This window comes from Armigeres subalbatus, chromosome 2, assembly GCF_024139115.2.
Source record: "Armigeres subalbatus isolate Guangzhou_Male chromosome 2, GZ_Asu_2, whole genome shotgun sequence".
Taxonomy (NCBI): Eukaryota; Metazoa; Arthropoda; class Insecta; order Diptera; family Culicidae; genus Armigeres; species Armigeres subalbatus.
In genome coordinates, this window is record NC_085140.1 from 34708451 (window position 1) to 34718033 (window position 9583).

The following is a 9583-nucleotide window of genomic DNA, read 5'->3' on the forward strand; positions in this document are numbered from 1 at the left end:
CTTATGCAGGAAATTCAGGAATTATTAGAGGAATTCCGGAAGAACCATCCAGAGGTATTCCCGGAGGAGAATTACAAGATAAACGTCTGAACCCTAGTAACTCAGTTCAGCCGTGTTTGGTTGCAGCAACTCAAATATGACTAAATTTAGTTCTATATGAACCACAAAAACCTATTCATGACAAGTGTGTTACTCGGGAAGGAAATCCAGAAGAAACTTAAGAATAAACTGCTGGGTGCATTCCAGGAAAAATTTCTTGAGGAACTCCCAGAGAAATTCATGGAGGAACTCTTTGAGGAACTACAGGAAGAACTACAGAAGGAACTCTTGAAGGAATTTCAAAAGGAAAATTCATGGAAGAACCCCAGCAGGAAATTCTTCCTACAGTTCTTCCCAGCATTTCTCTTGTAGTCCATCCAGGAATTTCTCCTGGAGATGGTTCAGGTATTCTTCCCAGGGTTTCTAAATAAATTCTTCCCGAAGTTCCTCCAGGAACTCCTCCTGAAGCTTCTTTTGGGAATCTTCCAGCGTTTACTTTTGGTGTTCTTTCAGGAATTCCTCCGGAAGTTCTTCCGAGAATTCATTCAAGAAATTCTCTTGGAATTTTCTCCAAATATTTCTCCTGTAGTTCCTCCGGAAGATATTTCAGGAATTTCTCCTGGAGTTCCTCCAGGAATTCCTTTCGACCCTACTCCAGGAATTAAACCTGGAGTTCCTCGAGAAGTTCGTCTTAGAAATAGGCCAGGGGTTCCTTCAGAAGTTCCTCCTAGAATTCCTCCTAGAGGTCATTCTGGCATTGCTCAAGGGATTCCTCCTAGAGATTTTTCAGGAATTTCGTTTTGAGCTGCTCTTTTATTTTTTTCTGTAGATTTTCTAAATATTACTATTATGAGAATCAGTTGGAACATTCTCCAGAAATTCTTCCTGTGAGCTCCTCCTGGAGATCCTTTTTAAGTTCCTCTAGGAATTTAGCTTAGAGTTTGTCCAAGAATTCATCCTGAATTCCTGCAGAATTTCCTGCATGAGATCCACCCGAAATTTCTGATGCAGTTTACACAGGAATTCTTTATGGAGTTTTTCCAGGAATTCATTTTGGAGTTCCTCCAGGAATTACTCTTGGAGTTCCACCATCAATTTGCTCTGGAGTTCTTGTAACATGGTTACAAAGATCATATAAAAAAAGTATTCCCAAAAAAATGATCCAAAAAAATATTATATAAAAAAACAATATATATATAAAAAAAAGATGGATTCAAAATTCAGCCTCTACTTTAAAATAAGGAATCGCGTTCTAAGTCCCTGATTAAACTACCGGGATGAAGAAACCTCTAACAGAGTTTGATATTCATGAAGCGATCTAATTTCGAAACTCAACCCCGACGATAGCCGAACGAACTAACTCGGGCTCAATACGTTTTGGCATGAAGAATATTGAAATTGAGTTCAAGCTCCTCTTTCATTTCAACCAGCATCGGGTGAAGAAGTTAGTTCATGGTGCAACGATAGTTGATAAAATCGAGTCTAGTTGAAAGAGTTATAACGGCATTTATGAGAACTGATAGAGAAGTAATATGACGTGAAACAAAACTCAAATCGTATGCAAATTTAATTTCATAGAGTTTCAGAAGTTACAATACAATTTAGCTTAATCCATCAGTGAGTTAGGTGAAACTAAAAAAACATGTGAGTGGATTGTAAATTTGTAACGAATAATAGATCACGATAGTGTGTTTTCTCTCACTGTAAGGCAGTAGCGATCTTGAATAATAGCCAATAGCGTCCGCAAATACCAATAGCTTCCGTAGAGCATCCAATACGGAATACACAGGTAAATTATGTGAAAACCCATATTGCACATTATTTTAATGTTAAAACCCGTTTGAACAGCCCTTCAAACGAGGGTGCCGCCCTAGGGCCCCGTACCGTTGACCCGTCCTAGTGACACGCGGCGTGATTCTGGCCTATGCAACATCTTTTCGCGGTACCGAGGTTTATCGTGCAACCGAATAGTAGCATAAACGTGTATCCAATTATGGTAGCATCCCCTGGTGACGTCATCGACCAACAACACAGTGAAATTTCACCACGCAAGATAGTCGAGACACCCACCTGCTAGTTGCGGGTAAAACTTGCAAAAGGCGACCGGTCGGCGCAACAAATTGTGTGCAAGCTGTATGACGTCATGCACCACAGGCCGACGTTCGCGTATGAAACACCATCACGTGGCGGTTGAAATTCCGCGCTGTAAGTGCACTTACCATCGTTGGACTCGAGGGATATTTTCAACGGCTTCCGGAAGTGAATTACAAGTAAGATCGACCTATGTACACATTACTAACCCAACAAAATCATGCAAATGAAGTTTGTAAAAAAGCACCTAAAGAACGAATTATTACTGTTGCATTAAGAGAGAGAGAGGTAGACGATAGACGGTTATTAGATTAAATAAACCTACAATACGCCCCGATTGGAAATTGTGTTGGGTGATAAGTGGTCGATAAGTCTGGTTGCCGTGCAAGAGGAAATTTAACTTGATCGGTTTTTTTTTTATAACTTCGTGGATTAGTATAGGCTCTGAGAAGGAAATCCAAATGGTAACCGACTCACCCTAATATTGTACATATTTTGCAAATAGTTAGTCTTTCGGTTTGGTTTTTGGTAGCGTCAAGGTTTCGAGTGAGGGTTGTAGATTGGAGAAAGGACTCGCCCTGAGGATCTTGGCCGGGACCGGGACTTAAACAGAGATTAGAACACGCACCTTCGCGGCAGTTTTTCTGCCTGGCGCTTTAAGTGGAGGTTGTTCCTTCCGAACCTTATCTTCCTCTTCCCCTGTCCCATTACATTTGGCGCCCAACCAACGGTTTATTTGTAGATTTCTGTAAATAATAATTTTGAAATTAGTATCTTAGTTGAATTTGATTTAGTGCTTAGTTAATTATAAGTTTGGTAAGACAAATCAGTGAAATTTCGGAATTTGTTTGAAAAATTTTCGTTTAGGTAAATAAGCATTTTTTATTTCTATTATTATCTTTTTTCCCATTTATCTTTCATTCATTTATCATTTGCTTTTCTTTTTTTTCTCTTATAATATTTTTGAACTCGATATACGGCATTATTTTATTTGGTGTGGATTTTCTGAAAATAGACAAATAACAATAACTAATTAGAATGCAGTCACAAGGTGATAGACTAGACTACTATATAAACCCAAATGATTTATTGAACGATGAAATTGACTATGAGCTCAAGTTGAGATGTTTGTCAATAGAAGGATCATTAGAAGTTAAACGCCACAGACTGAAGCAAGCTCAACTGGAAGAAGTCCGGAAGCCAAAAATACTACGAGTGAAAATATCAATAGTACATGAATATGAAGCAATTAAGGGCAAGGTTCAAGACATAAAACATGCCATTCAATTCTATCCAGAAGCAAAATTTATTTCACGCCTCAGACATTGTAGACTGAGGGTGATTCGGGCAAATGCCATAACCAGAGAACAAAGTAGGTTGAAAAATTAGTTTCTTGCGGAAATTGAAAATCTTTTGGACCGCTATGGCAATCCAATAGATCGGAGAGGTAGTCAATTGCCTCCAAATATACATTCGAACATTTCAGCAATTCCTGATCAGAATGTAGACCGCGCTTCAAATGAAAATTCAAGACTTAACTTTTCTGAAATACCTGGAATTGCACACACTGCTAAGGTAGCTTGTCAAAATTCCGGAAATTCTAATAGAAATGAACCAAACGAGGAAGGGTTATTAGATGAGGCGGCGGGTGGACAGGAGTCTCGTGGAAGTTTAGATGACGAAATAGATTTACTTTTCGCTGATTTTCGTCATAATTCTCAAATGCAAGATGACAGGTTTCAAGAACCACTGTTACCCTTTAGAAGGGAACCCAGTGCTCCAGCGAAACGAGTGGAATCAGTTGGAGAAAACTTGAAGGAAGAAATTACTTCGTACATACAGCAAGCATTATCGGAACAAATGGCAGCTCTGATGGAGAAACTAACTCCGTTACTAGCCAACCAAAGAGCATCGACGCCTGCTCCACCACCTTCGCCACCACTTCCACCACCACCTCCGTTAACTCCGCCTCCGGTTATACAGTCAGTACAACCCCTTCATCCTTTATCGTATCAGGAAGCTTTTGCAGCACCTAGATCACGAGGGCAACATAATGATCAACAACATTTTCAAAGAAATCGTAACTACCCTAATTCAATAGCGTCACATGTTTCGGTGGCCAGAGACTTTGAACCAGAACAAATTAGTAGGCCTAGTTTTGATTCTCGTAATCGCTGGCAAGTGCCTGTGAGTAAATGGCGCATAAATTTTAGCGGGGATTCTAGAGGTCCGACTGTTACCCAGTTTCTCAATAGGGTAGAAATCTTAGCCAGGAACAACAAAATCACAGACCAAGAACTACTCAGTCAAGCAAATTTCTTTTTCAAAGAGAATTCAGAAGCTGAGGAGTGGTATTTCACGTTTTGCAATAAGTTTACTTCCTGGGCTGGTTTCAAACACCAATTAAGATTACGTTTCGAGCAGCCTAACAAGGATAAGGTGATTGAACGCCAAATCCTTGATAGACGTCAGCAGCCTAACGAAACATTCAATGCTTTCCTTTCAGCGATCGAAAAACTGGCTCAACAGTTAACAAAGCCTTTATCAGAGGAAAGAAAACTTGACATATTAACGGAAAACATGAGAGATTGCTACAAGCCCTTTTTGACCATTTATCGAATTGAACGAATTGACGAGCTGACGACTATCTGTCATGGCTTAGACAAATCGATGTATCGAAGCTACAGCAGCTACCCTAAGAACAGACTATCGCAAATAAATAACGTGGAAGAGACAGAACAAATGTGGGAACAGGTTACAGGTCAGGAAGAAGAATTGAATGCCATTGGTCAAACGATACGCAGGAATAAAATGACAGAAAGGAGGGAACCTCCGACGGTTTCAACTCCTCAAAATGAATCAGACAGCGAAAATAATATTCTTTGTTGGAATTGCCGTCAATATGGCCATTTTTGGCGCAATTGCGATAAACCAAAGAAAATATTTTGTCATTTTTGTGGACAAATGAATTTTGTCACCTCGAATTGTCCCAACAATCACCGCTTCCCAAACAGTGAGCAGGGAAACGGGAGTCAGGAAAGATTGTAGGGAGGAATCTTTCCATATTACCTAACAACTCCCCGGAAAAAAATGAACAGGTATCCTTTGACCAGAATGAAACTTACTCGAAATACGCAACAACTTTCCATATAAACACAAGACCCAACAGATGTCCATATATCAGTGTTGAGGTCCTGGGAAGCCCAATAGTAGCCTTGTTAGACTCAGGAGCTAGCGTGAGCATTCTAAGCTCCCGAGATCTAATTGATAAGCACGGTTTCAGAATTCATCCAATAAACTTGGTGATAAAAACAGCAGATGAGACCACTCATAACTGTGAAGGAGTTCTCCAGATACCTTACACATTCAATGGCATAACTAAAGTCGTTCCGACTCTGCTTGTCCCTCAAATTTCAAAAAAACTTATATTAGGGATGGACTTTTGGAATGCATTCCAGATCGCTCCAGCCTTTATAGAAGGAAGAGAAGTTCTACCAATCGAGAATGTAGAATGCATTCAGGTAGTGGAAAACTTTTTTGCAGAAGATGAACAGCCAATCGTCTTCACGGTAGAACCGAAAAATACGCACGTCGTTGTAGAAGATACGTTTGAAGACACAACCCTAGATTTACCGTTCATCGAAGAACCTGACAATAAGAAGGTTCAGAACGTCTGCACAGAACACGAGTTATCTTTTGAGGATCGGAAAGAACTGAACAGTATTTTAGAAATATTTAAAACAACTAATAACGGTGAGCTAGGAAGAACAAATTTGATCCATCATAAAATTGATCTGATAGAGGGTGCACGACCAAAAAAACCACCTCAATATCGTTGTTCTCCACATATTCAAAAAGAAGTCGACAAAGAGGTCGCTAGAATGCTAGAATTGGATGTAATAGAGGAATCGACTTCCGATTGGTGCAATCCACTATTGCCCGTAAAAAAGTCGTCAGGAGAATGGCGAATATGCCTGGACTGTCGAAGAATAAATGACATTACCAAAAATGAAGCATACCCTTATCCAGACATGCTGGGCATCCTTGGTAGAATCGAAAGGTCAAAGTACTTTACGGTAATTGACCTCTCGAAAGCATATTGGCAGATTCCTCTTGACGAAGCCAGTAGGGACTACACGTCATTCAGGGCGGGAAAGCAGTTGTTTAGATTTAAAGTAATGCCTTTTGGTCTTAAAGGAGCTCCGACTACTCAAACCAAACTTATGAATAAAGTTCTGGGAATCGATTTAGAGCCATTCGTCTACGTATATTTAGACGATATAATTATAACGTCAAATAACCTAAAAGAACATTTTCGGTTACTAAGATTAGTCGCGGAACGATTAAAAAGAGCTAATTTAACTATTAGTTTGGAGAAATCCAAATTCTGTCAGAAAAAGATCAGTTATTTAGGCTACACTTTGTCAGAACAAGGGTTAGCTGTGGACAGCGTTAAAATTCAACCAATCCTGGACTACACGGTCCCGAAGACCCCGAAAGATGTACGGCGATTCGTGGGTATGGTTAGTTTTTACAAACAATTTATCGAACACTTCAGCGATTTAACTGCACCAATTACAGATTTATTGAAGGGCACAAAAGGGAAAATCTGCTGGACAAAAGAAGCAGACGAAGCCTTTTTAAAAATTAAATCGGTTCTAACATCACCACATGTTTTAGCGAACCCTGACTTCAAGCTTCCATTCATAATTGAATCGGATGCTTCGGATGTCGCAGTAGGGGCAGTATTGGTTCAGGTTATTGAGGGGATAAAAAGACCTATAGCATTTTTCTCCAAGAAGCTGTCCGCAACTCAACGGAAGTATGCTCCAACGGAGAAAGAATGTCTTGGAGTGATATTGGCCATTCAAAAATTCCGCCACTATGTTGAGGGCTCGCGGTTCACAGTAGTGACCGATGCACAAAGTTTAATTTGGCTCCGAAAGATTAGTGCCGAAGGGGGATCTGCAAAATTAATTCGGTGGGCATTAAAGCTCCAACAGTACGACTTTGAGCTACTATACCGGAAGGGAGCATTAAATATTACTGCTGATGCCTTATCCCGCGCAGTTCTTGTTGTCGATGTCCTAGACCCCGATTATGAGGAATTGAAAGAGAAAATTAAGTCAAATAACACCAAGTTCAAAGATTTTAGGTTGGTTGATGAAAAAATTTATAAAATAGTGCCATCCAATTTGACTGATCCTCGATTCGAATGGAAATATGTTCCTTCAAATCGGGAGAGAATAAAATTAACTCAAGAAACACACGATGCGATGCATTTTGGTCGTAGTAAAACATTAAAAAAACTACAGGAGCGATATTATTGGCCATTGATGGCAAACGACGTCAGGAAATACTGTCAAGGGTGCGAGACTTGTAAGAGGACGAAATATCCGAATACTAATCGAACCCCCTTGATGGGCAAGCAAAAAGTAGCTGATATGCCGTGGCAAACGATTTCGGTCGATTTTGTAGGACCGTTCCCGAGGTCAAAATCTGGGAATTCGGTCTTGTTGGTAGTTACAGATTTGTTCTCCAAATTTGTAATTATTCAACCTCTAAGAGAGGCTAAAACAAAAGCCCTGATATCGTTCTTGGACAACATGGTGTTCCTTCTATTTGGTGTGCCGGAAATTTTGATTTCTGATAACGGAGTCCAATTTAAGTCAAAGGAATTCGAGAAATTTCTAAATAATTACCATGTCACACACTGGAAGAATGCTAATTACCATCCGGAAAACAACCCAACAGAAAGGGTGAACCGTGTGATTGGAGCTGCGATTCGCACATATGTGAAAGATGATCACAAAGAATGGGATCGTGACATCCAAAAAGTGGCCATGGCCATTAGAACGGCGGTCCATGAATCAACCCTTTTCACACCATACTTCATAAACTATGGTCGAAACTTTATAAGTTCAGGAGCAGAATATAGACAAATTAGGGAAACAGGGAATAATATAAACTATGCTCCCACGGATTTAAACGACAACCTTAAAACAATATTCGCGGCAGTTAAAACTAACTTGAAAAAGGCCTACGAACGATACTCAAAACATTATAATTTACGCTCGAACAAAGCACTTTCATCTTTCGCAATTGGTGAAATAGTGCTCAAAAAGAATTTCTTCCAATCGAACAAAAGCAAACAGTTCTGTGCGAAACTAGCAAATCCTTTCTCTATGGCAAAAATCATTGGCAAAATAGGCTCATGTTGTTACGATCTAGAAGATCTACAAGGCAAACGAATTGGTATTTTTCATGCTTCTCATTTACAAAAGAAATAATCAATTTCATCGTCATCGAGCTATGTCTGTCGCATAATTGCACAGTTACTATGAGAATTCGTTCCAAAAAAACACAAACTTACAGTTTGGTAGCTTCGAGCTCCGCGGGGAGGGGGGATTGACTTCAAAAACATCTCAAAACTACAAGCAATCCCTTCGTCGCGCCTCGGAATCTCTCGTTCAGGCTACACAAATACCCTAGAAGAAAAAAATATAGATTATTGCTGATAAATCATTCGCACAGCAAGAAGGCGAAAAGTAAACAATAATTGTTGTTCGTCTGCTGATCTGTGATAACTTATTGAATTCCGCGCTGATAGCAAAATGAATATTGTGTTTACAAGGCAGTACAAGCACTACACTAATCAAAAAATTAGCAAGCACTGTAAATAAGATAGGCATAAATAGCTACGCTATTTTTAGAACCACTTTTAATGATTGCACACCATAAGTTTGCTGTCGTGCTGAATAGATTACGTAGGTGAAGCACACATTCACTTTGGTTAAAGGTATTATCCTTAACAGAATCGGTAATACTCACAAAATTTCAGCATTCAGCAGTTTGATAGTTATCGCACAGTAAAATCATCCACTTAGATTTAAATTCCAATAAGATCATCATATGTCATAGGCAGCTTTCGACTCACAGAGAATTATTGTCATACGTCTTCTGATCAAATTAACACTACCGATTCTTACCTTATTTGCTACAGCATGCATAACTCCACCCGCACATCTAGGAATATTTGAGTAAATTGAGAATCTGAATAATCATCGTCAGCTCATTGCAGTCTATTTCACCGTCCGTGAAGCAATTTCACTATTTAGAATAACAAGCAGAATCAAAACTGAACAGATAAACGTCAAATACAAGCTTATCGTGTAGTAATCACCATACAGTGGAGGCTTTGGAAGTAGGGATACCATGAAGTTCATGTCATTTGGAACTGTGCTGTTCCAGTATATTTGAATTATGTTTTATATTTTCAGTAGATCTTACGTTCGGATGAATCTGAGCGGTAAAATTTGTTTTATTTGGAATGTTATCGTCGAGATTGTTCTTGACAGCTCCTTAGCGGAGGTACTGGCGAGTCACATACTCGCAGGTTTTGGTTCTAGAAGTCTTAGAACTGGTCTGATATGACAGTGGTAAATACGATGCT

General features: G+C 39.5%; 1 long non-coding RNA gene across 1 annotated transcript; it reads right to left on the reverse strand.

Annotated features, from left to right (window-relative positions):
- Positions 1-2594: 2594 nt before the first annotated feature.
- On the reverse strand, positions 2595-9327 carry LOC134214218 (uncharacterized). Its single transcript, XR_009979709.1, has 3 exons — positions 9120-9327; positions 8504-8618; positions 2595-3135 (listed from the first exon to the last, which is right to left on the reverse strand). It is a non-coding gene; the product is annotated as an uncharacterized LOC134214218 (long non-coding RNA).
- Positions 9328-9583: the final 256 nt, after the last annotated feature.